The sequence below is a fragment of the Ambystoma mexicanum genome, chromosome 13 (genome assembly GCF_040938575.1).
Source record: "Ambystoma mexicanum isolate Mex_15411 chromosome 13, UKY_AmexF1_1, whole genome shotgun sequence".
In the NCBI taxonomy this organism is placed as follows: Eukaryota; Metazoa; Chordata; class Amphibia; order Caudata; family Ambystomatidae; genus Ambystoma; species Ambystoma mexicanum.
Window position 1 is genome coordinate 494,315,652 of NC_090938.1, and position 23,961 is coordinate 494,339,612.

Sequence of the window (23,961 nt, forward strand, 5' to 3'; positions counted from 1 at the left end):
CTTGGTGCTATCAAGGGCTACATTGGTTCCATTCATTTTGATATGGATTAGCTCCTTTTAACTCTGATTAACTCCTTAAATCTGTTCTCAACTTGTTCCACTCCCTTTTCCACAAAGCAATAGGCTGTGGAAATGGCATCTGAAACTCATTGCGCCCATCTCACACTATTGGGAAGACACCCCCGCAATATTTGGCAGCTATCCCTCTGGCTCCGAAGCTGATCAATCCACATGCCATTTTCCTACCTCTTGCCCAGTGCCCAGCTACAAGTGGGTAGGGTTGTGTTGGAGCATGTGTCTCTCCATGTCGACCTCCACTTCTGTGTGGCACCGCTCCCCCGATTGATGGTCTTCTGGCAACACAGGTGGCGCATGCCAACATGAAGTATCAGTCAGTCGTTCTACAGCTGACAAAATAGCTGCGCACCCACAACAGTTCCACCACCAAAAACAAGCTGTACATGCGGTGGGGGTGGGAAGAAGGCCCTGCTGTTGGATGTGCCACTGGAACATTACCTACGGAGGGACGAAAACCATGGGGAGTCTGAAGGGGTGAGGGGACTGAGGGATGCTTGTTTTGGTGTTGCCAGTCACTAGCTTGTGTGTTCCCCTCTGGGGAACCCAGAAACACTACCTCATTGCTGTCCCCACTGCTTGAGGCTGCTGTGGAAGGAGCTTACATATGTGCATTGGGACTAATCAGACCATGCCTCTGTTTCATATGATTATGCATTGCTGTGGTTCCCAGGGATCCACTCTACTTTGGTGTATCCTGCTAAATGTGTGCTTTGCAAAGGCTGCATATCACAATGTCTTTATCCTTCCATTTTGGCAAGATAAAGTGCTCTCAGACTCATGGCGAGGTGAGCACTGTCTGCAGTCAGGAGGTCTCTGGACCCCCTGATCTTGACAAGGGACACTTGTGTCTGCCTAGTCCCTGTTGCAAGAGCATGCACAGGTGCAGAGGCTTCAGTCTCTTCCTCCTTGTGATCCATCTGGTCGGAAAACACATCTGTCTCCTCCACCTGTTGCTCTCCAGTCTCTTCCAGCACATCCACCTGCCCCCTCAGTTCGTCCGTTTCCGGGCAGCCTCACACATCACCTGCATCCTCCCCCTGCTGAGTTACCACCATTCCCTCTCCAACACAAAAGTTGATTAAGTCATTGCACATCAGAAACTAGAGTGTATCCACCAATATGCAAAAAACCTTGGTGCAACCCTCAACTCCTCCCTCTCCCTTCTCTCCTCACTCCCTGGACCTTGCCAAGAAGGCCCACTACCAGCTGCACCTCCTTAGAGGCATTTTCCCTTTTCTCACCTCCCCCCAGAAAGTCAATGTCGCCAGAACTCTTGTCCTCTACAGGCTGGACTACTGCAACAGCTTCTGCCTCAATCTTCTTTTATCCTCCCTTCGCCCATCAATCTTCTAGCTCCAAATCTCTGCAGATCAGACACTTCTCTAAGCAGGGAGCAGGGGGTAGACCTCTCTCTTCTGCTAGAGCCTCCCTCTGAAATAGTCTCTCTGCCCCTCTCAAGACCCTCATTTTCTCTTCTTTCTTCCCTCTCTCCCGCTGATCACCCTGTCTACCCCAAAGACTGGCTGCCTGGTTCCCTCTGAGTTCTACAGGACACCAGGACCCCGCACACAGGCCACCCCACCTCCTCGCACTTAACATGTGGACCCCCGCCCCTGCAATCCTGGTACTTGCCCTCCTGACGTCCCCTTAGAACTCGCCTAGCCTCTGTTACCCCCCCCCAGATCCCTCCTTCACTTGCACTCTCTCTTCTTTGGCCTGCGCTTCCCTTCCCACACTAGCACTTTGCATTTCGGGTAGACCTGCACCCCCTCTTCCTCGCACCACTTGTCACTGCACTTGCAGGATCCCAATGGCACTAGGCCTAGTAGGACCAGTATTGTTATCTTCTCCCTCCCCCCTTCCCTTTTTTGTCTTGTGGCGCCTTGAAACACTGTTTGTTGTATAGGCGCCTTACAAATATCCAATAAAATAAATAAATAAAATAGAGTGCTCTCTTTATGCAATACAAAAAGTTAAATATTGATTCAAACTCCTCTCAATATACTTTGCCTGATCCTCCACCACCTCTGGCATATGGACTTGCTGCACCGGGCCTGCCACCTTCACAACCCATCCAACACCTCCCACTTTAGAAGTGGCAAACCCTCCATTGGCAGCCCTGGCTCCACCCACTTCTTCCCCTGTGGCAGTAGCCAATCCTCCTTTGTCAGCCCCGCCTCATCTCCTCGTGAGCCATTCTCCAATGACTCACCTCAAGAAACACATGCTGCCGCTGTGGGGATTTGGCACCTACGTAGCCTACATGACGCGCGCCATTCACCTCTGAAACCTCCACCAGGCATTTAACATCATCGTTCCCTGAGGAGTGAACAGCCTCTTCTTTCTCTATTTCTCCCTCAAAATACAAAACCCGGCCCCACTTCAAGGTTTCCATTTTTTTCTAAGAAAGAACTAATACTAGACAAAAACAACACAGACAAGTGGCTGACCAGAACAAACCTATGGATTGCAAAAGGGTTCCTGGACACACGACAGAAACCACAGAAAGGATTCTCCTATTCACGCACAAATGGGAAGGATTTTTAGGTTTAACAAGCAAACTTGACAGCAAAACAGAACCGTTTTTTGTTTTACTTCAGGTTAAAAGGAAAGGCGATGGAAACTAATGGAAGAAGTGACGCGAGGCCCAGAAGGATGACTTCACAGCTAAATGGAATTAGGATCACAAAACAAAAAGTGTACATTTTGGAGTGACACCCTGGGGGAAAGGAACTGGGGAAATGATGAGGAGAACATTGTTTCTGTTTTTTAAATAAATGTTTTATGAGGAAAAATAAAGGTAATAAAGGAAAGACAACAAAGGGGGGGGGTCTGCCCTGTAAACTCCCACTTGTATAACCGAACATAACTCACACAGAGAAAGTGAAAGTGAGCTGGTCCTTCTAAAAGACACAGAACCTCTCAGAATCCCTCACATCTCTCCATGAGATTCAATGGCTCAGACTGGACCCCAAGCTGAAATCTGCTGCCATATCTGCCGGGTAGACCCCCGGGATCTTGTGGCACCTCTAAACCATGCCCTCTGGATTTTGTTTAATGCGCGAGCAAGCCTGGCTGAGGTTCATCCGCTAGCGCTTGGTATCTCTGGGCTGAGCCTGCTGGTGCTCAGGCGCTATGCAGATAAGGGTGTGCTTTAAGAGGCCCAGATCATGGGCTGGGCCCGGGAATAGTCATATGTAAAGGGCCTGAATGAAGTGGCGTCAGAAAAGCCTGATGATTGCAGCCTATTCATTTGGCATCTAAGACTCTTCCATTCGCTTTCTGGGCAATGGGACAAAGAAGCAGAGACTGGGAGGTGGCAAAACATCTGGTGCCCATGGATGAGTGCTGAGGTGACCACATGTGCTGAGATGTTCAGATCGGTCTTCTCCACTTGGCCATTCTGCGTAGGTATGTCTTGAAGTATCATCCGCTAGGCATACTAGAGGCTGCCATGGACAGTGATACTGTAAATGGGTCGGGGACGTGCTGACCTCTGATGATGCTGAGGTTGGAAACACCACATTAAGGGAGTCCAGGGTGTTGAAGCCTGCAGAGTTGTTTTAATACTTGTACTGAGTGACTATTTAGTTGACGCTATTGCATGTCTTACGATAAGATCGAAAGGCCAAGAAACAATCACATTGTCTGCTTGGTCAGGTCAAAAGTCATCTCAATCTATAGTCATTTTTAAAACAAGTATAAAAACTCTTTTTTTAAAATCTGGTGGACTAATTCCTCTTTCGGGTCTGACCTCTCTGCAATTTTGTTGCTCTGTTTCTCCCTTGCCGGCTGCACTCTGTGAGTCCTTCGGGCATGTAGCGCCCTACTTAAAAATATAATTACATAAATAAATAAAACAAAAGATCAAGAAGGGCGGGGAGTGTGGGATGAACTGATTGAGAAATAAGGAACCAAAGATCTGCAGAGTGGCTTAATTGTACTAGCAGCCATAGGCACAACTGATGGAACCAGGACATCGTTATAATATATAATACAAGATTACGCTATTGAAGGTCATTATTCGATTTGCTGAACTATGACAAAGTACCCCTTTGTGAGAAGATGTGACCAAACCAAACCAGAGGTGCTGCAGGCATTTCACAAGGGGGAAGTGGAGAATGAGAGATCAGAGTGTTAAAGGGTGACCGCTGAGGTACATTGGCCTGGATGAGAGAAGAAGCCTGCCACTCCAATGGACTACTAAAGGAGGACAAAGAAATCCAAACCATGAGCTGCCGATTCCAACTTGGAAGAGAGCAAATATGCTGATGGAACACATCAGACTGAATCTCACAAGGAGTCCCGGGAAGAAGTACAAAAGAAGTGGAGAGAAGGTGCAAAGTAGGCTGAGACTGAGTGGGCCAAGGAGGCCGCCCCGTTTCTTGGGGTGGGCGGAGGGAGTTGGCCGCCTGGGTAACAGAGCTTAAGCAGCTCAAGGGTGTGGGGGGGGGGGAGGGGCGCAGGAAGGGGCCAATCCAGACAACTGCCACTGAGCCCACCGGTCAAAAGTTAAGCATTGCTTTGTTTCCAATGAAGGAAGGCATATTCCGAACACAGCCTCCGATATGCTTGCTCTGCAGACACACACCCTCCACCCACCCTCTCCATCATTGTGTTGACAGAGCCTTTAAAGTGGGGGCAATTTATGAGTGATGGCTCAAAGATAAGCCATTGTTTTTACACCACATTGATAAGAACTGAACATGGGGCATTATTATTCTGAAGGCCAGCACAAAGCATCTGTTAGCTGCCCAAATCAACACATTCCTCCGAGAGAAGTAACGGGCCACATAGAACATGTTTTAAACTATGCTCTTTATTTTCATGTCTTTGACACAGGAAAACATTTTTTTTAATTATTTTTTAGTTACATATGGCGCATGCCTGAGAAACTTAACTGCCATTTTCTTGCCTAAGTGGTCTTGTGGCTGCTTTGGAACACGGACTAATTGCATCTGCTCAGCATCAATGATCCTTTAATTCTCTTAACACACCAACCTCTGCCAGATGGCTCCTCAGTGTGACTTTGCAACTTAATTAGGAAAGAAGGGTTCATTGTGTCACTGTGCAGACCACAGTCTGTGGCAAATCAATGCACTGATGTGTGTGCAGCAATGATTTGTGCACTGCCCAAGCCACCACCCAGTTTATTAAGGCTTCTATGTTCTGCTCCTCTATGTAACGGCACATATGACTGTTTTTGTCAGATGTGTCCCATGTCCATACAACAGCACACAGGAATTGTTTGTGTATGAAGCTCTAACGCGTGTGCCATACTGTCCCCACACTTAAAAACATAAAGCAATCAAAGAAGTTGCCTCAAATTGTACATCCACTAGGCCAAACACCCTTTCTACACTGCCATACCATGATTTTCACTAGCTGTATGCCAGCACGAATAAGAGATTCTCATGTCAGCTTTGTTAGATAAAGCATGAGCCTGCTCTTTTTTGCAGAAATAACCCCTAAGGCCTGCGCAATGGTGACAAGGTGGTGGGTGAGGAACTGTGGGCACTATACTACATATCAGAAGCCGGTTTTTATTGAAACCGCTTCATCAGCTTATTACTGTTGAGGCTAACGTTTGCAAGAAGAACAATCCTTTCTGTAAATGTTTCCCTCTTTTTTGGGTGTCACCTGTAGGGTTTCTGTTTCAACCTATAATATAATTCTCAAAGGATGTTTCTGTATTGGGGACTGGGCATGCTCAGACTGAGATCCAGCCCCACCTCATCTAAAATTCTCCAGAAACAAGAAGCACAATAGCCCTTATACACCATTTCAGTGGCTGATGTTGCAGCCATTCGATCCTCTCATCCAAAACCTTAAGATGTCTGAATGAGTATGTATATCTCATGGTTACATTTTAATGTTAGGGTGAGTGTTGTGAACTGTCATGTGACCACCAAGGCTTGTGTTCTCTCTTATGTATTTACTAATTCACACATACCACCTTTTTATCACAGGCTTGTTGATCAAATACTGATCTCTGATCATTGTTATATACCCAAAATGCTTTGTGATTTAATGTAAAGCAGACAGGAACAATCCTTGGTGCTATTTGTCACCTTTCTCTCTCTCACAGGGGTATTTTGAGAGAGTAGAATAGGAGTGTACCAGACTGCCCTCATTGGAATGACAACCTTCTATCTGAAAATAATTCCTATGGTTAGACTAGTGTTACCCCTTGCGAAATACAAGTGAGGTGGTTCGAACAGAATGCCTGTAATACAGGGCCAGTGGTCAGTGGGCCCTCAGACTGCGGCAGGCTCGTCACACAAGTTTGCCAGTACAGGCAGTTTGAAACTAGATTCATGCAAGGCCTTCGTTAAGGGGAGGTGACGGAAGAATCATTTACTTGTGCAGCAACAGCTGTGTTGTCACATTAGATTTCTCCTGTAAAGTACTAGAATTACAATATAACGAAAGCAGCTTAATTTGTTTAGCAATGATTTATTGATACTGAGGAGGGTTTTGTTGCGTGACACAGAGGTGTAGTTTGGGAGTTACATGTGCTAGTCAAGGGGGCGCATTGTACTGTTTCACCCTGCGTGCCAAATTGGCTAGAAACTGCCCTGCTGGGAGGACTTGAGGTGAGGGACCTCAAGGCACAAAAAGTACCAACATCTAGGAGGCTTCCAAACCAAGATGGAAGAAAGAAGTGCACTCTGTGGAAAAAGAGCCAAGAGGAGGATCCTCAGCAGCATAGTTCGAGAGTATGGAGCAATAGTTCACCAAAGCCACATACACAATAGAGACCACAGAAAGACAAAGGGAATGAAAATCCTAGTACCCCTGCCCTGTCCTGCAATCCACAGTGATTTGAGAAAAAAACGCGGAGTGAAAAAATTGATGCATGTTGGTGTTGTGCAGTCCTGTGATCTAAAGTAAAGAGAGTTGAAATGCTGGAAATCAAAGTGCAGGACAAGTCTGATAAACATTGAAGAGGAGAAAACTGATGTATGCTGGGACATGTAGTCATAAATTAGAGAATAGTTGATCAGTGACAAATTCTGGAAACAAAAATCAAACACAAGAAATCTTAACAACTAAAGAGTGAATACATGCTGGTACACAAAGTCCCCCTTAAGTCTAACGTTCAGTGAAAGAATTCAATATGATGCAGGCTGAGAAATGTAATGCATTCTAGGTTTTGCATTCATTGGTGAATGCTAGTAGACACATACTTTTTCCAAACCGCTAGATTGGTAATAAGAAACAGCAGAAGAGGATGTAATGCTCACCACCACTTTATACGCCACTTTTACCCATCTCAGGGATGTTAATGGATTTGCTGGGTGGATTGGTAAGACGGGACGGTCTTATTCGCACCCGGGAAGGGTGAGACAACCAATCAGGTGGCTGGAACAGTGGGAAAGAATACACAATCCATGGCTGCTGTGCCACCCGAGGCACTTCCCCGGTTGATTTTTTTTATGTGGGGGGAGGGGCAACAGGGAGCCTGCTCCCCATACTCCCAAATTATGCAATTCCCCTCCCCCACACTAACCTGAAGGTCCGGAGTCTCCCGCCTGGCTGCCACCATTGAAATAGAAAAGGGACTAGGTCCCTCTTCGGATGACAGCGGCTATTTTGGAACATGTTTTCCATGGCCGCCGTCATCCAAAAAGGGGCTTAGTCCCTTTTCCATTTCAATGGCAGCAGCTATTTTGAAAAACATAATCTTTTTTTTCAACGGGAGATTGGCTTGCGCTGAGCTGATCTCTTCACCAAACGCAGAGCTATGGTGCCCTGCTCACCCTTCTACTACACTCCCTCTCACTACTCTCACCCCAATCCACTTCCCTTCTACACCCCTCGCACCCCACTCCTACACCCCTCACTATACAACATTGATACCACTCTCTCTCGAGTATTGAACACTGAACACTCATACCTGGGGCCTCGGAGGTCAGGTTCTGCACTGTTTCGCAGCCTTCCTGGCTGACTGGTCCCAGTCAGTCTTTCTGCCGCCTTTTTGCTCTGAATCCATTTCACTATTCTGTGATGTCTCATGGCTTCCGCTTTTACTCCTATGCGGAGGACACACAGATCTTGGTTCGCCTCGATCTCTCTCACTCTGAGACGGCAACTCGGCTCAGGAGCTGCCTTGAGGATCTGGTGGCCTAGATGCCAAATTACTCTCTTAAACTTAATGGCAGCAAAACTGAGGTCCTTGTGGTAGGAACAACCAGTCCACTTACCTACTGGACCCCTGACTTCTGGCCTACTTCCTTTAGCCTGTTCCCCTCTCCGTCCCCCGCAGTGAGAAATCTGGGGGTAAAGTTTTCATCCTCCCTGGCTATGACCGAGCAGCTGGGTGCAGTCTGCAAATCCGGTCACTTTAAGTTGCGCACCCTACGGAAGGTCCTTCTCTTCATTCCTGGTCACTTTCATGCCCCAGTGATAGCAGCATTGGTTCTTAGCACCGCTGACTACTGCAATTCACTATACCTTGGCCAACCACGCTACCTGATTAACCGCATGCAAATGCTTTAGAATGCGGCGGCCAGAACAATTCTCTGCCCCCCCGGCACGTACGCATATGTCACCGCTCTTGAAACAACTTCACTGGCTTTCAGTTGAAAAATGAATATTGTTCACATCCATGTGCATCGTGCATCGTGCCTTTTACAGGCTAGCAGCTGAATACCTTCAAGAGAAATTTGTCCACTATGTTCCTACTCGTCCCCTCCAGTCCCAGGCTGCCTTATTACTATCTGTCCCCGCATCAGATGGACCAGGACCGGCGGCCGTGCCTTCTTTGTGGTTGTCGCCACTGCATGGAACCAACTGCCCTGGGCACTGCATGCGACCTTAAACCATCTTGCCTTCCGGCGGGCCCTGAAGACCCTTCTCTTCTGAGGCTCTCCCTGATCTGTTGTTCTGGGCCATCCGCCTCTGCTCAGCGCCAAGATGCCCTAGGGCGTATGTGTGCTTTATAAGAACATTTAACATAACATAACATACCTAGCTTTCAACCCTTAACCCTGAGGGCTTCACACCCAAGCTCACCCCCTGCTCCAAGTCACTAAGGTACCACATCAACAAACACCTCTCTGTCAAGACACATATGGCTTAAAAAACTCAGACAGCTTGGTATCAGCTGTTCCTCCTGCAGAAAGTCAAGCCTTTACTCCCTCCATACAGCTTTAGATCCACAGTTCAAGCACTGGTCCTATCCCACGTGGATGGGGCAATGACCTCCTCAAAGGCCTCCTGTCGTCCTCCCTTGTGCCCTACATGCGGCCGCATGCCTCATCCAGGGTCTACGCCGATGAGGCCCTCATCGACCTTCACTGGCTCGCACTGCACACACAAATCACCTTCAAGTCTTGCTGCCTCATCTATAAGGCAGTCGCCATCAAGTCACCCATCTACTGCGCAGAGAAACTCAGCATCTCCCGCGGACAGTGCACCACCAGAAGCCAGGACACGTGCAGACTTGAAATCTGCCGCTGCAAAAAGGAAGGGATAAGAAAACAAGCCGTTCTCTGCCTATGCGCCAAGACTATGGAACCTACTCCCCCTCAGCATCAGACTCGCCCCCATGCTCCAACAATACAGAAAATAACTCAAGACCCACCTCTTCAAGGTGTCTCTGCTCCTCAACACATAGGCTATCACGTTACCCTGTGCCACCTGACTCACTAGACGCTGCTGCCCCTCTGCTCCCCGCCACCCGGTACATCTGTACTCCTCCTCTGTGCCCTTCTATATCTGTTCTGTTGTTACCTCTGAAAAGTGCTCCATTATGCATCTGTACTGTTGTATTACTCTTTAAAGCACTCTGTTGCTTCTCAAAGCCAGGTCCACGCTCAATGAATACCATCATCCTAATAGTAATAAAAGTACCTCACATTGTCTGAGCTCAGCCACAACCACGTCAACACCCCACTCCACCTGTCGTCCTCTGCTTGGTTTCTGAAAAGCACACCTCCCCATAGTGACAGCGTGCTATAATGTGTACACCTTTACTGATGAAATAAAGGATCATGAAAAAGACCAGTACATTCCTTCTTTCTGCAGGGAAGTTGGCTCAGAAAGTTCTGAAAGAGTTAATCGGAAGAGCCATTATAAATACCTGCGAAGCACCATGCGAGGGAGAGCAAATACTGAGAGGGGAGGGCGTGTGTGTGTGTGATTAATCACATTTGATTAATTGTCCCCATGACAGTCACATAAGGTTTCTCTTCGAATGCCAACCTCCACTATCTTTTCACTATCAGGATGGGTGAGGTCTGATAAGTGGTGGTGTCCCAATGTCTGCACCCAGAAGCGGAGATATTAACAGGCTCAATAGAGATGCTCTTTCCTGTCAGACTCCAACTCCAGACACCCCAAAGCCCTGACCTCCTTTTTCACTCTAAGATATTGTAGATTTCTTCCTGGTGCTACTGTCCTGCCCACAAAAGAGAAGCAAAGGTCTGTGCAGAGATCCAGGGGCTGAATCCACACTGGGGCTAAACGTTCCAGCTGCAAGCACCTCCCCTTGCACAGAGAAAAGATTTGCATCTAGGAGAAGAATTCTGATTCCAATCCACAGAGAACAAGGTAACGAAGAGTCTGGCAGACCACATAGGATCAAAACAGGGGTCTGCAACTTGCGGCCCTCCAGATGGTTTTGGATTACAACTCCCATGATCCATGCCCTTTGCTGGGCTGGGTAGGGCTGATGGGAGTTGTAGTCCAAAACATCTGCAGAAGTCAAGATTGCTGACCCTTGGAATATAACAATTGGAAGAGTTGTAATTTATTACCCTACAGCACTGACAAGCTTTAATGTGTCTTGAAGCCATCAGGCAGGGAGGAAGTGCAAAGCCTCCATACGAGACCCAATAAACCCATCATAGAAAACCTGAATAGGGAACCATTTGAGAAATAATAGCAGACATGTTGTAGTTGGCTATCTCCGGTGCTTCCCATACTGAAAGGACACACAGGTACCAATCGCTAAGAAAAATGCCAGCACACAGCATCTGCAACAGCAACCCAGAGGCCTCGCTCTGCAGCAGAAGACCTGATGGAGACCAACGCTCTGCCGCCACCCCTGACGCTGGAGGCAGCCATTTTGATTACAACACAAAATGCCCCTATCCTTGGAGGCCTTTAGATAATTGAGTCTGCACTACAACCTTTGGTTCCAGGAGGAGATGAAGGTGGAAGAATACTGACATTAACAGCCAAATAACATACAGAAACACAAGGCAGAATAAAAATGGGTGACAGAACAATGAATGGGCAGGGAAGTAAACACGTGGAAGAGGAAAACTCACCCATTCCCTGAATCAAATCCATGGAAAACATTGTCCTTCCAATATCTGACACCAAAAATTAAAGTAGACTGCATGCTACAAGAGGACTGGTTGTAACTTACCCCTGCATGGTCTCAGCAGGGTAAGCATGGTCCGCCAAAACAACCATCCGGTTTAGGCCATAACCACAGCACATGTAAAGAGCTCCCATTTAGAGTTACTATAATCATATGTTTGTGTGGATATCCTGAAAACATGGAGAGAATCTGACACTTGAGGGCAAGACTTGGAGACCGCTGGGTTAAGTAACTGAATTGTACAAGTCATGTCTTTAGAATGTATACCGTGCCCCACTGCCATTTGCATGGCCTCCAGGTGCTTTGGCGGACCTGAAAATGGGGGATGGGTTAGGTTAGTGGGGAAAGAGCAAAAATGCAAGATAGCTTTTCTGTTTTGATGCGTGACGACTGGAAGTACCCAGAGCTCTGCATGCTGCTACTGTGTCCAGAGAATAGAGGTATTTGTGTCCAGAGGGGAGCCCTGTGTGCTCCTGTTGCTAGGATGCATTAGCTAGGACTGTGGTGTATAGCTTGATCTTAGTGATGTATCATTCTGTTGTTTGAGGTCTGTTGGCAGCGTTACTCAGTTGCTGTGTGTGTGTAGCTAAGTTGGTATGTGCATAATGTGTAGAAGCATAGAGGTTGAGAAGGTTAGTGCAGAGAGTTTAGTGGCGGGCCTGGTCAGAAACATGGAGCATCTATCCAGTATGGCCATGGTGATGTCTTGGTAGGGGTGCCTTTCAGGTAAGGTAGCTGTGAGGAGATGCCCTGAGGCACTGTGGAGGGAGCTGGTAGCTCTGGTTTAGGACAATGTGCAGAAACTGGTCCTTTATGAGAGTAGGGCAACACAGACAGGTGCAGAAAACATAGCAAGCATGTTGCCCTGGGAATTGGGTAGAGAATAGTTCTCGAGGGTAGTTCAGAGGAGGGATTCCAGAGAGGGTAGAGTCTAGGTGGGGCCCCTAGGAACAACCCAGCATGCTACAAGGTCAAGCCAGTCACGTGAAGTACATTGGGCATTGGAGAGCAAAATACGGTGTGGCACTAGTTGTATTGGGCACCAGAGGGTGAAATCAGAGTTGGCACCAGCGAAGAACACCTCAAAGAGGCAAAATTGCACTGCGACTGCAAAGGAGCAACAGTAGAATGGGTTTTATGGAAACAAAATGCATCAGGCATCAGGGAGACCCATATTAGGAGACCTGGGAGCAGTAAGGTATAAAGTAGAAAGTCGAATGGTGAGCAGGTTAGCGAGGGGAGCAAGCCATATAAAGCAAGGCATAACATGGCCAGCATGGCATGATAATAGCAGGAGAATGCATAACAACATATTAGGAGTTGCAGTAAAGCATGAAAAGACTGAAGAAGAGAAAACATCCTGGTATTTGCCCCAAATTCCTACCCTGGCCCAGGGAGACAGATGCCAGTCCCCTTTCTCACTGTTAACCTCTCTCAAATGGGTGTTGTGCTCTGTGTTCAGCAAGAACCTGGGAATGGGCAGATGAGAGCTGGGGGCGTCTGGAAACTCCCCATATTACCATAAACAGAGTTCTGATGGTTCCGGGAGTCATGCACCCTTGGTTCTAAGAGAAGACTGCCAGAGAGAGGTAGACTGCAAGAGCTTGCTTCCTTATTTATTTATTTGAATTTATAAAGCATGTAACAGCCCTGAGGCATCGTGGCGCTGTTACAGAAGATTCAAGCAGGATTTACTTAGGTACATACAGAGATACAATATGGTACAGAATAAACAGGACATGGCTGAGACATTTGTACAGACATTTACAGTATTAGGAATGGTACGTTCCAGAGGTTACATGGGAACTACCTGAAGGAGGTGCATAGTTGAAGAGCTTGGTTTTCAGTGCTTTTCGGAAAGCAGTGAGGGAGGTTTCCTTCCTGAGGGGGAATGGCAGAGCGTTCCAATTTTTAGGAGCTAGCGCAGGAAAGCTCGCTCTCCGACTTTGGCTCTTTTAACAGTAGGGACCGTGAGCTGGTGGAAGTACTGGGCATGCTTTGGACTAAGTGAGTTTACCCGGTGAATATTTTCTGACAGATGCAGGGGTGCAGAGTAGGATAACCATCTATGGGTGATAGTGAGGGTCTGGAAGAGAATACGCTATTTAACTGGTTGCCAGTGGGCGTCTCGTCTGGCCTGGGAGATATGCTCCCTCCCAGGAATGCTTAGTGCCGTTCTAAGGGCATTGTTTTGGGTGATTTGCAGATTATTCAGATTTTTCGATGAGGTGCATAGGACCAGTATGTTACAGTAGTCCAGCTTTGCCCCGATGATGGCTCTGGCAATGGTAATGCAGTTTTTTGAAGAGAGGTATGGTTTGACTGCATTAATGATTTTGGTCATAAGTGCAGCTGATGAGGAGATGGCGCTGACTTGACGTTTCATTGAGAGGGTGGAGTCAAGGTACACACCCAGAGTTTTGACCGCAGCAGAGGGCATGATTACGTATCCTCAATGCTGAAGTACCTGTATTGACTGACCTTAGTATTTTGGTTGGCAGTCTGAGCCCTATCTCACACCTCAAGCTAACTTGCTCAGATGCTGTGCTCAGAGGACCCTGCTGGAACCTTTACCTGTCAGGGCAATAGCCGCCAGGGAAGTGAACAGCGTTTCTCAGGCATTCGTCAGGCAACTGGGGCTGGAGCCAGGTTCCCTGGTTGTTTCTCCCCTCCCAGAAGTCTACTCCAGAAGTGTCTCCAAAAGGACTCAAACCTCTGTCTCACTGCCATAGGCGGGAAATAAATCCCAGCAACTGCCTTCCCCTCTAACCTGGGGTAGAGGTGGCCCCATAGCTTCAGTTTCAGAGTGATGCTGAAACCCGGCAGTGGGTTCTTCATGCTGGATTGTTGTGTCTTGACTGTCGTGTAGCCGAAGAGTCCTCTGTCCACAAATGCCGCACAGAGAGAATCAAAGTCACTCTCTATGCCGCCTTTGAGGCCACAGGTGGGAGATGTTCTTTCCGGAACTGCGGTACTCGTGGAACCCCGAACCACTGTAAAGGAAACACTGGTTAAGTGTCAAGCCAAAACAGAATCAACAACCAATCAACAAGTAAGTGGAACGGTCTTACCAAAAGGTGTCTGTGGAGTGGCGGTTGTACCTATGGGGAAGGTTCCGAGACCCAGCAAGGCTGTTCTTTCAGTATGTAAGTATCCCAGCAACGTTGCAAGTGCCAGGCCCACCTGATGCCAGAATCCGCACAAGAAGGGCGGAACGTAGTAGGAGTCCGTGAAGCAGTCCGTGGTCGTAACAATGATCCAAAAGCAAGGACCAAAGCCAAGGGTTATCCGTTGCTAATCCGTGAAACAAATCCGAGGTCAAGATCCAAAAGGGGTGAAACAAAAGGTATGTAGCGCCGTACAGGAATCCGAAGAAACAGCTGTGATGCACCGAAGCACTGCAACAGAGCCGTTTAAATACTGGCGCTGCTATTTCCTCCCGGTCACATGACCCGCGAGCGCATCACGTGAGTGTAGACCAGAAACACATGAGCGGAAGGTGCGGTCATGTGACACGGAAGAAGTCGGTCTAGCAGCCGCCACAGAAGACGCCAAGGGGGTAGGCGTCTCCGCGGGCAAAGAGCATGCCGACCCAAGCTTTGTGGCAGTCGGCGCCGTGGCAACTGGGGCGAAGAGAGAACCTGTGAGTCTCGGAACCGGGCAAGAGGGCGAGGGGTGTTCGGGGCACGGGGATGAGGAATGGGACCCCCAGAGGGAGTGGAATGCGTGACATGGATGAGATGAGGATCTGGCAAGATAAAAGGTGGAGCCCATGGTCCTCAAAGTTCCCCACCAATGCGGATGCATCTTCTCTTCCGAAAAAGAGGATGCTGCAGCTGGTGTGAAAAAGTGTTTAGATTCCCGCCCTGCGGGATATCACAGTCTATGCATCCCTCTTTGCTTACAACAAATAAGCATTGTTATAGTGCTTATACGACTGTCTCCAGCAGTAGGAATCACTGTACAAACGTAGGGAATGTATTGATGTATTGCCAAACCGACCTTTTCAATTAAAACTTCAGATCAGTGCCTGTGACTTATACATGCTAAGCCAAGAGGAAGTCAAGTGCAATCTGTGTTCTGTCAAGCGGCCATGCGCAAGCAGGAGATTGGCTGAGCCGGGAGCAATTACCTGGCACTGATTGGGAGTTTGCAGCTTATCTCTCTCCGTGACTTTCCCCTCTCCCCAGCTTGATTATCCTCTGCAGATCTGTCACTGCCTTGCAGGTCCATGCAGCACAGGCCCCCATACAGTAATCCATGTTGCCATGCACATCAACCGACCCAATGTTATAGCCTTATAAAACGTGAGCAGCAGTGTATTGGAGCGGACCAAAGCTTTCAATAAAAGTACTTAACCTCAGAAAAGTGTGCACCAAGCACATTTTGATGTAGGTGTCTGCAGTCGGTCTGCAGGATTTCCGCACTACTAATCACTGTAGGCTTTCTGGCCGCACTCACTGGCGAAGCTAACCAGGGAAATGGAGCTCTCAGAAGTTGCAGTGCAAGTGCGAAGGACGTTGGGCGTCTGGGCAGAGTGACGTTGTGCCACCCTCACCCCTGAGCCCTGGCATGGAGCAATATCTGCTGCCTGTGGAGGGGGCCATCAGCTGATGTCACTTTAGGTGGCCGCCTAGTTGTACGGTACCCTAGCAGCACCCTCGTCCAGTACAACCCTTTCAACGGCGATGCCCCTGCTGGCTTCACACCGCCACTTACGAAGTCTATTTAGAATAAATGATGCTATTTTGTTGACTCATGTGCACAGATCCGTTGCGGTTGCACGTGCAAATTGTAGAGCACAGACGTATAAACTGGAAAGCAATAATGTTGAGTGTTCAGAAGCAATTATTTCAGAATTATCTATGCATTTTCATTTTTCAACATCAAGTTCATGATTGTTGACTGCAACTGTCTGCCAATTCATATTTTACGTGTTTCTAAAACAGGGTTTGGCTTCTTCCCTCGAGCCCTTTTTCTGACTCACAACCACTAGCACAAAATGGCCGCCGTCTTCTTTCCCTGAGATGCTGCTGAGAGGCTGCACATGCTTGCCCCCCTTCTATATTTGTATGATTATGCACATGCGATATTATTTAAAGTTGCCATCTTCTGACGGATGTCTCAATAGACCACAAAAGTCAAACGGGCATCATCAAAAGGGCATTCTGAAATATGTAGTGCAGGTGAAGCAGGACAGCGTAATGAGAACTGGACGTTTTGTCTGTCAGAAGGCGGTCCCTTTAAAAACGGATAGCATTATGTGACCACTCTCTCAAAGGTCCATAAGCAAATGTTATGTCAATGTATACCTCTGCTCTCTAGGATACAGTTGCCTGGCGACTAAGCCTTTAATCTTCCTGACATTACTTGCCTCTCTAAGGCTCACATTGACTTTTATTTATTTCACTTGCCTTCTCTTTCTCGGAGGGCTACGCATATTGTTCAAAGTCCCAGAGACCAAGTACGCCTAGCTTCCCAGCACCCCTTGGGAGCATGTCTTGACAATGGACTGGAGCAGAGCTTAATTCATTAAAATGTGTTCTATATTGTTTCAAAATATCAACAAATGCAAGACACAAAAGACGGACGAATACAATTAATACTACTTTTTTAATTATTTTTTTTATTTACTTGTTTAACCCACAAGGTTTTTGCAAGAATTGATTTCCTTAGTTGCCCATTTTGTTTCAGTACTTGGCCTATTTTCCTTTGTCGGATACTTTCATTAAGATTTGGTCCATTATTTTGGCTGTGGCCGTCACCCATGACGGAAGTCTTGCCCAACATACGTCTTCTTCAAAGATGTGGGCTTTGGCAAGTATGCTTGTCTCAAGTTTTCCACTCCTGTACACGATGTGAGAAGATGTCTTGTCGTTTCGACTTCATTTGGATTCTTGCAGAATCTGCATTTGTTTGAGGTCACGAGTCCACGAATGGCCAGGATTTGGTTGGTCTGAAGAAGGTTAAGGCGAGCCCTCAGAAAGGTGTTCCTCAATTTTCGGTTTGGGTATTTACCCAGTAACGGTTGTATTTCATGTAGCTTTCGTGGGACGTATAGAATTTGAGAGGTTAATTGTACATACCTGCTTTTTCACATGTCTTGATCCAGTCTAGATTGTCCATTTTTTTCTGGATCCTTGTTGGATTTTCAATCAGGTCTTGATTGCAACACTGAATGTTCTCTAAATTGGCTTCTTGCTCAGCTGCATAGAGATTTAAAGCTGCACAACGCCTCCCCGTCAGCTCTTTGTTGATTTCTACCAGTAACTGGGCTGTTTTCCAGCATGAGTTTCCGAAAAAGCATTGTGGAATTCCTTTCGACCACCGATTGAAGGGACAGCTGGCTCAATTCCCGCCTGATCAGGGCTATCGGTGTTGAGGTTGGCAAATTCAGCACTTTCCGCTAAAATTTACTTTCATGTGTAGACCAGATCTTTTTTGGTAACCCTGGCATTGCTTCTGCGCCATATACCAGAGATGGAACCACCCTCAACTTGTAAAAGTTTATGACCGGGATTAACGAGAACATTGGGATATTAGGCTCTTCGTTTTGTCTTGGAGGTGATTTTGCATGGCGGTTTCATATTGGGAGTTATCGACCATGATGCCCAGATACTTGAAGTCAGTGACCTCCTCAATTCGTTCTCCTTCCAAGTACCACGCAAAGTTGTCCGCTTTACCTTTTCCTCTACCAAACAAGAGTATTTTAGTTTTTGATTTGTTTATTTCCAGATGGTTTTCTGTGATGTACTCCGCGAAGTTTGCAAGCTGTCTTTGTAGACCTATGGCAGTTTGGTCAAGGAGGATTATATCATCGGCGTATAGGATCCTAGATATTTTAGTCTGGCCGAGCTGCGGAGGGAAAGCTCTCACCCTTTCCTCTGTTTCTTTGTAGTCTCCCATGTATGTCACAAACAGGGCTGGGGCCAGTGGGCATCCTTGTTTCACCCCGCGGTTGGTGGTTATTTCTTCGGATAGGAGCCCTTGATGGTTTAAGCGGACTTGGATCCTGGTGTTATTGTGGAGTGCCTTGATGGGTTGTAGTATTTCCGCCGGGCATTTCCATTTTTTTTGTTTCTCCCACAATCTTGCTGTATCGACCTGATCAAAAGCCTGACTTAGGTCGATGAAGGCCATGAAAATTCGATTTCCTCCTGCCCGCATTTTACCCTTCAAGATGCTCAGTGTTATTATATTGGTGTTGGTACCTGCGTTCTTCTTGAACCCTGATTGAAATGGGTCCTCGCAGGGAGCTTTTCTTGACCAAGATTGAAATTTACGAAGCAGCAGTGATCCGTAGACCCTTCCAATGACATCCAGAAGTGCAATAGGGCGAAAGTTTTTAGGATCGTCTCTTTTCCCCTTCTTAAAGATGAGAACTACTACAGCAGTCGTCCACAAATTTGGTAGTATCTTGATTTTTGTTAGTCTTTGAAAGACTTGGCTGATGAACCAGGGCCATTCCTCCGGCTGTTGCTTCAGATGTGAATTTGACAAACCATCTAGTCCTGGAGAACGTGATTTTTAAAGTTTTTTTCAAAATGTCCAGGATATCCTGTCTGTCGTGGAGATCCACCCAGGGCAGCGCGTCTTGTTGCTGTGCGCTTGATGTTGTACCCAAAGGGTCGAAGAAGAGTTCTTTGTAGTATTTTGGCCAAGTGTCTTCGCCAATACTGTGTATTAATGAATCTGTGGTGGTTTGTTCGGTTATATTTATCAAATCCCAGAATTTGAGGGTGTTTTTGCCACAGACAGCCCTCAGCATATCTTCCGAGTCCTTTTGATATAAGGACAAACGGTAAGATTTTAGCCAGGTTTTATACAGCTTTAGTCCATCCGTTAATAATTTCTTGTTTGCCTCCGAGCTGTTCTTAGAAAAGGCTCTTTTTAGTTTTCGTAGTGTCCGTCTCTTTGCGACCGAAGTTTGGTCCTAGTTGTGAATAGGTTTCTTTATAGCCGTGCATGTATGTTGTTTTGGTTTTTTGAAGGCATTTAGCAGGCAGCGGTAATCTGAGTGAGGATTTAGGACTCTTGATGTTTCCAGTCGGGCGTATTTGTCAGTCAGGGCAATGATATTGGTCACACTGAGTGAGAGGCAATTTCCTTTTTGGTTTGCCACCAGGTTTGAATTTGGCATAACTTTTCCCGACTGCAGAGACGGCCACGTTATCATCTGTAGATTATGGTCACTGGCCGAGGTTTTAAGAATGTTAAATGAATCAATGATTTCTAGCATCAGCGTGGAAGCAAAAATATGGTCAATTGTGGCAGAAGAGTTACGGCCTTCCCAAGATGGTGTGCTGTTGGTTCGAGCATAGGTGGTATCCAAGATAAGGAAGTCTCTGGAGTTCATTAGAGTAATCCAAGCTTTCCCTCGCCGCTGTGCTGGGATCCTTGAAGCCGATTGCGTTTGTTTTGTACAGACTGCATTTAAGTCGCCACAGATTAATACTTTGGTTTCTTCGTGGTCGATGTACACTCGATCAATTTCTTCCGCTATCATTTTTAAGTAGTCGCTATCCTGGATGGCTTCTGGGTTCCAATAGGTGTTCATAATTGTAACAGAGACAGTTTCCAGCTTCTGTTTTACGGAATTCCAGTGCGTCCACTTCGCTTGGACGGTTAGTAAAAATAGCGTAGATGTCAGGATTTTTGTCATTTTTGATCCTCTCCCTGAGCGTACAGCAGTAAGTAAACCTGAGGATGGCCGCCCTTTAGTTCCTTTTTTGGCTGGGGTAAAAGCTAAATCGAAGCCATCTAGGATGGGCTTTTCGGTAAGCCATGTCTCCTGGAGGCACAGGATTTCAAAGGAGTCCAAGTTCACATCTCCCGGGGCCATAAGGTGGGAGAAGCCTTGCGTGTTCCATGAGCCGAGTCTGGAGGTTGTTCGTTGTGTTGATGGATCGAATAGTCGGGAGATATTGAGTTGCTATTTCCTTTGAGAGGCCAGAGATTTCGGGAGCCAAGCCCATAAGTTCTGTAAGGGGTTGGATTTTTCCTTTTCTGTCGATTTTGTAGATGCTGCATCGACATCCTGCGTAAATGTTCTCTTTATTGCTGTTGGTGAACCAGAAGGACTACGTCTGGTTTCGTCGATAGCTTCTGAATTTCTTTCTTTATTTTGTGTCAAGGCATTGTCAGGTCTTTTTTCCTGATTTGGTCGACTTTCATTGCCTCTTTCGACTTCAGACCTTCTCACCGTATGGATTTCAGTTTGTTCTTCAGCATAGGCCGCTCGACGACTCGTGTCTGGCTATTTTCAGATGGATAACTGTTGCGAATAGAGTTTTCTTTTCTTGTTGCAGGGCTTTGGTAAGAGTTTATTTTTCTACATGATTCTTCTGATTGCTGGTATCTTGGCTCTTCAATTTCTCTTAATTCATATCCAAGTTCACAGAAATTTCTCGTGGCTTCCCCTAACTTCTGTTTTATTGTTCTGGAAGTTATGTACAGATAGGTGGTCGCTTGTCTTCATATATGGCTCGGTTGTACTAGTTTTAGGTCGCTAGGTTCCACTGACTTAAGGTTCGGTATCCTGTAGAACAGATCCATGGTTGTTCTTCTGTTGAGGATGATGTAGTTTGTGTTTTCCCGCATTTGGTCCAATTTAAAGGCCGGATTTGGAGTCGTCTCGTTTTGAGGACTTTGTTTTGGAGCACCCTTACTTTGCTTTTCTGTGTCTTTAGATTGCGCTCTCTGCTCCCTCCTTTCACGTTCTTTTGGCGACTGCCTCCTTTGTCGCCCAGGCGGGGATCTTTCTTCTTCGTGAGGTCCACTAGGCTGTTTCCTGGGGCTATGATTTGAAGACCCCAGTACTTTGGAGTGGTAATGTCAGGACGTTCTATCTGGAGGGATCACTTCTTCCTTTTGTACTCTTCGGTCGGGTCCCCATTTTTCAGTTTTGCGCGTCATTTTACAGCGGTCCTCCAAAGTTAAGAAGGGAGATTCTTCTTTTGCGTCTCCGTTGGTTCCAATAAATGGTGCTACTTTGTCCCGTACATTGGATTTTGCCGAAAGCAGTGTTTCATCAGATATTACCACCGGCGAATCGGTAGAGTGTTGGCTCAGGTTTGCTAGGACGTCTTCCATCAAGAGATGCTCTGTCGGTCCTGATGTATTTAGAGTGCTCATAGGCTCCTCCAGATCGATACAGGCCTCTGGCTTCCTCCCCTTTGCGGGTATGGGCTTGGTGTTGCTCGATTTACTGCTTGACTCTGCGTTTGTGGTCGGCCCTAGTTTTATTGCTTGTTTTGTGGCTGCTCTCTTTTCAGCCATTGGTAAATGAAAGTCCAATTGTTTCCCTTTCCCTGGTGTTGCTCCTTGGGTGGGTTTCTGTTCTGAGAAAATTGAGAAGTCTTTGTTTGTTTGCAGTTCTTTTCCCTTTAGCTTTGTTTTTTCTGGGTCGGCTTGTCATACTAAGTTGTCGCTTTCCCATACACAATTTGATGGTCGCTTTATTTCTTGTTGCCCAGTTTTGATGCATTTGTCTTTCTCCATGGTTGATTGGCTATTAGTTTTTCCCGAATTTGTCGATATTTTGTTTTGTTTTTGTAGTAAACTAGCAGGGAGATGGTCGTCACTTCCAATGCATATTGGGGAGCGGAGCGGTTCTTTGTTGGGATTGCTTGTGGTCTGACACCCGATCTCTTGAGTGGTGCTTGAGATTTCTTGCCTGTGGTCTGCGCTGTCTCTTTGGTCTTTAGCTAGTTGAGCTTTGGCTGTTTGTTTTTCCATTGCAGCAATGTAGCCCTGCAAGTATAGCAGTTTGGTGTGCATCATTGCTGAAATGGTGCTGTTATCTTTTAGAGTATTGTTGATCGATTCATAAAGTTTTGTGAATGGGGCAAGGGCCACGGTCACAGCTGACAAGATTGTCAGGATGTCCAGTTTCTTCTTTGGTGAGTCAGTTTGAGAAGATTCTAGGAGTTCACTGAGTCTGCATGCTCTCAAAGGCGTTTCCAGTAGTTCGCTGTGTCTTCTGGCTCTCAGAGGGGTTGATGTAGTGTGAGTCAGCGAATCTTTCTTGTGTTTCCTTACCCTTGGAGGTGTTTTGCTTGTATGCACCGAATCTAATTTTTCTTCTAGGTCAGTAATGCAGTCTGTGGACTTAGGGTTTGTACCCTGCTCTTGGTCAAAAGTAGATTCTGGATAGTGATGGCTGTTTGTATTTTTCCCCTCGTCAGATCTTGGGTCTGAAGTCACTCCCGGGTGTTTTTCTCCCTCAGGTCTTGGTAGAGGAGGTGGAGGGTTTCCCTTAATGGCCGCTTTGGTTAGTGGAGGCTTGTGACCCGATAGGGGAGTCAGGGTGCCAGTGGGCATCTCCTTATCCAGGGGTGCGATGATGCCTTCAATATGCTGTTTTTCCTCTGCAGCTTTAGGATCTCTTGTCAGTGACTCAGAGTTTTGCGGTTTTTCTTTCAACCATTTTGGCTCCGTGTCGGTGTCCGTCTGTCTTGATTCGATCTGTGTCTGCAGAGCAGGCGGTTTTGGGGTTTTATCCGCCCGCTTTTGAGCCTCTGCACTTTGCTCCGAGCTGAAAACGACTTCCAGCATTTCGCTGTCACTGATTTCGCATATCTTGTCATATTTTCTTTTGGACTGTTTCCCAAAAAAAAAATTAAGGTTTAGTTTAGGACAGGTTTGAGTCCCACGGATTTGGTAGTGACTTTGGGCTTTGATAATTTCCTGGTTAGACATTTAATTTGCCGTTTCTTTGCGGTTTGTAGCAGTTGCAGGGACTTTGTCCTTTTTTGGTGAGACGTCTCTAAGGGTGATTTCTCCACGTGACTGGTTTGTCCGAACGGTTTTGGCCTTTTGGGATCTTTTACTCCTCTTTGGGTGTGGGCCTTCCCCTTTTGTTTAGGGTAATGTATTTGTTGGTGAGCAGGCTGAAATACTACAGTTACTGCTCTCAGTGTCCGAGTCCTCCCATTCCTCATTCGGGTTCCCAATGTTGATCACAGATGAGCTCCCTTTTCTACCAATTTTCGATTTTGCTGGCAGCACTTCCCAGTTTTTTGGTGTCTGATGCATGTCGATACTCACAATGAGTGGATTGAAGTGCTGAAAACGCCCCCCTTGTGTGTGATTCACGGTATCGAGAGGCTGGAAGCGTCTACCTTGGTCGAAAGCTCACCTACTGTGTCTGATTCGGGTCCTCCTTTCAGAGACTCCTGCCTGTTTGCCTCCCATGTCTGTAGAGGCGCTCCCCTCCGTTGGAGCCCGCCGCTCCGCCTCCAAGCCTCCCAGCCCTCCTCGGCTCTGCACCGCCCCTCCTCCGAGAGACGGCGGAGAGTCAACGACCGGAGGGAGAGAGAGTGAAGACGGGATGTTTGGTGGGCCAGTCCCCGCCACTACAGCTGATGGTGAGTCTAAAGCGTACGGGGGACAGGCTGCCACTCTGAGTGACGGGGACTGTCTCTGTTTTCAGTGGGCACCTGTGTAGTCTTCTCCTGTGTTGTACCGCAAGCCGCTGGAGGGTCCGCAGATGCTGGATTTAGTTTGTGTTGAGGCTTCCTGATAACTGGCCGAGCTGACGTGCCAAA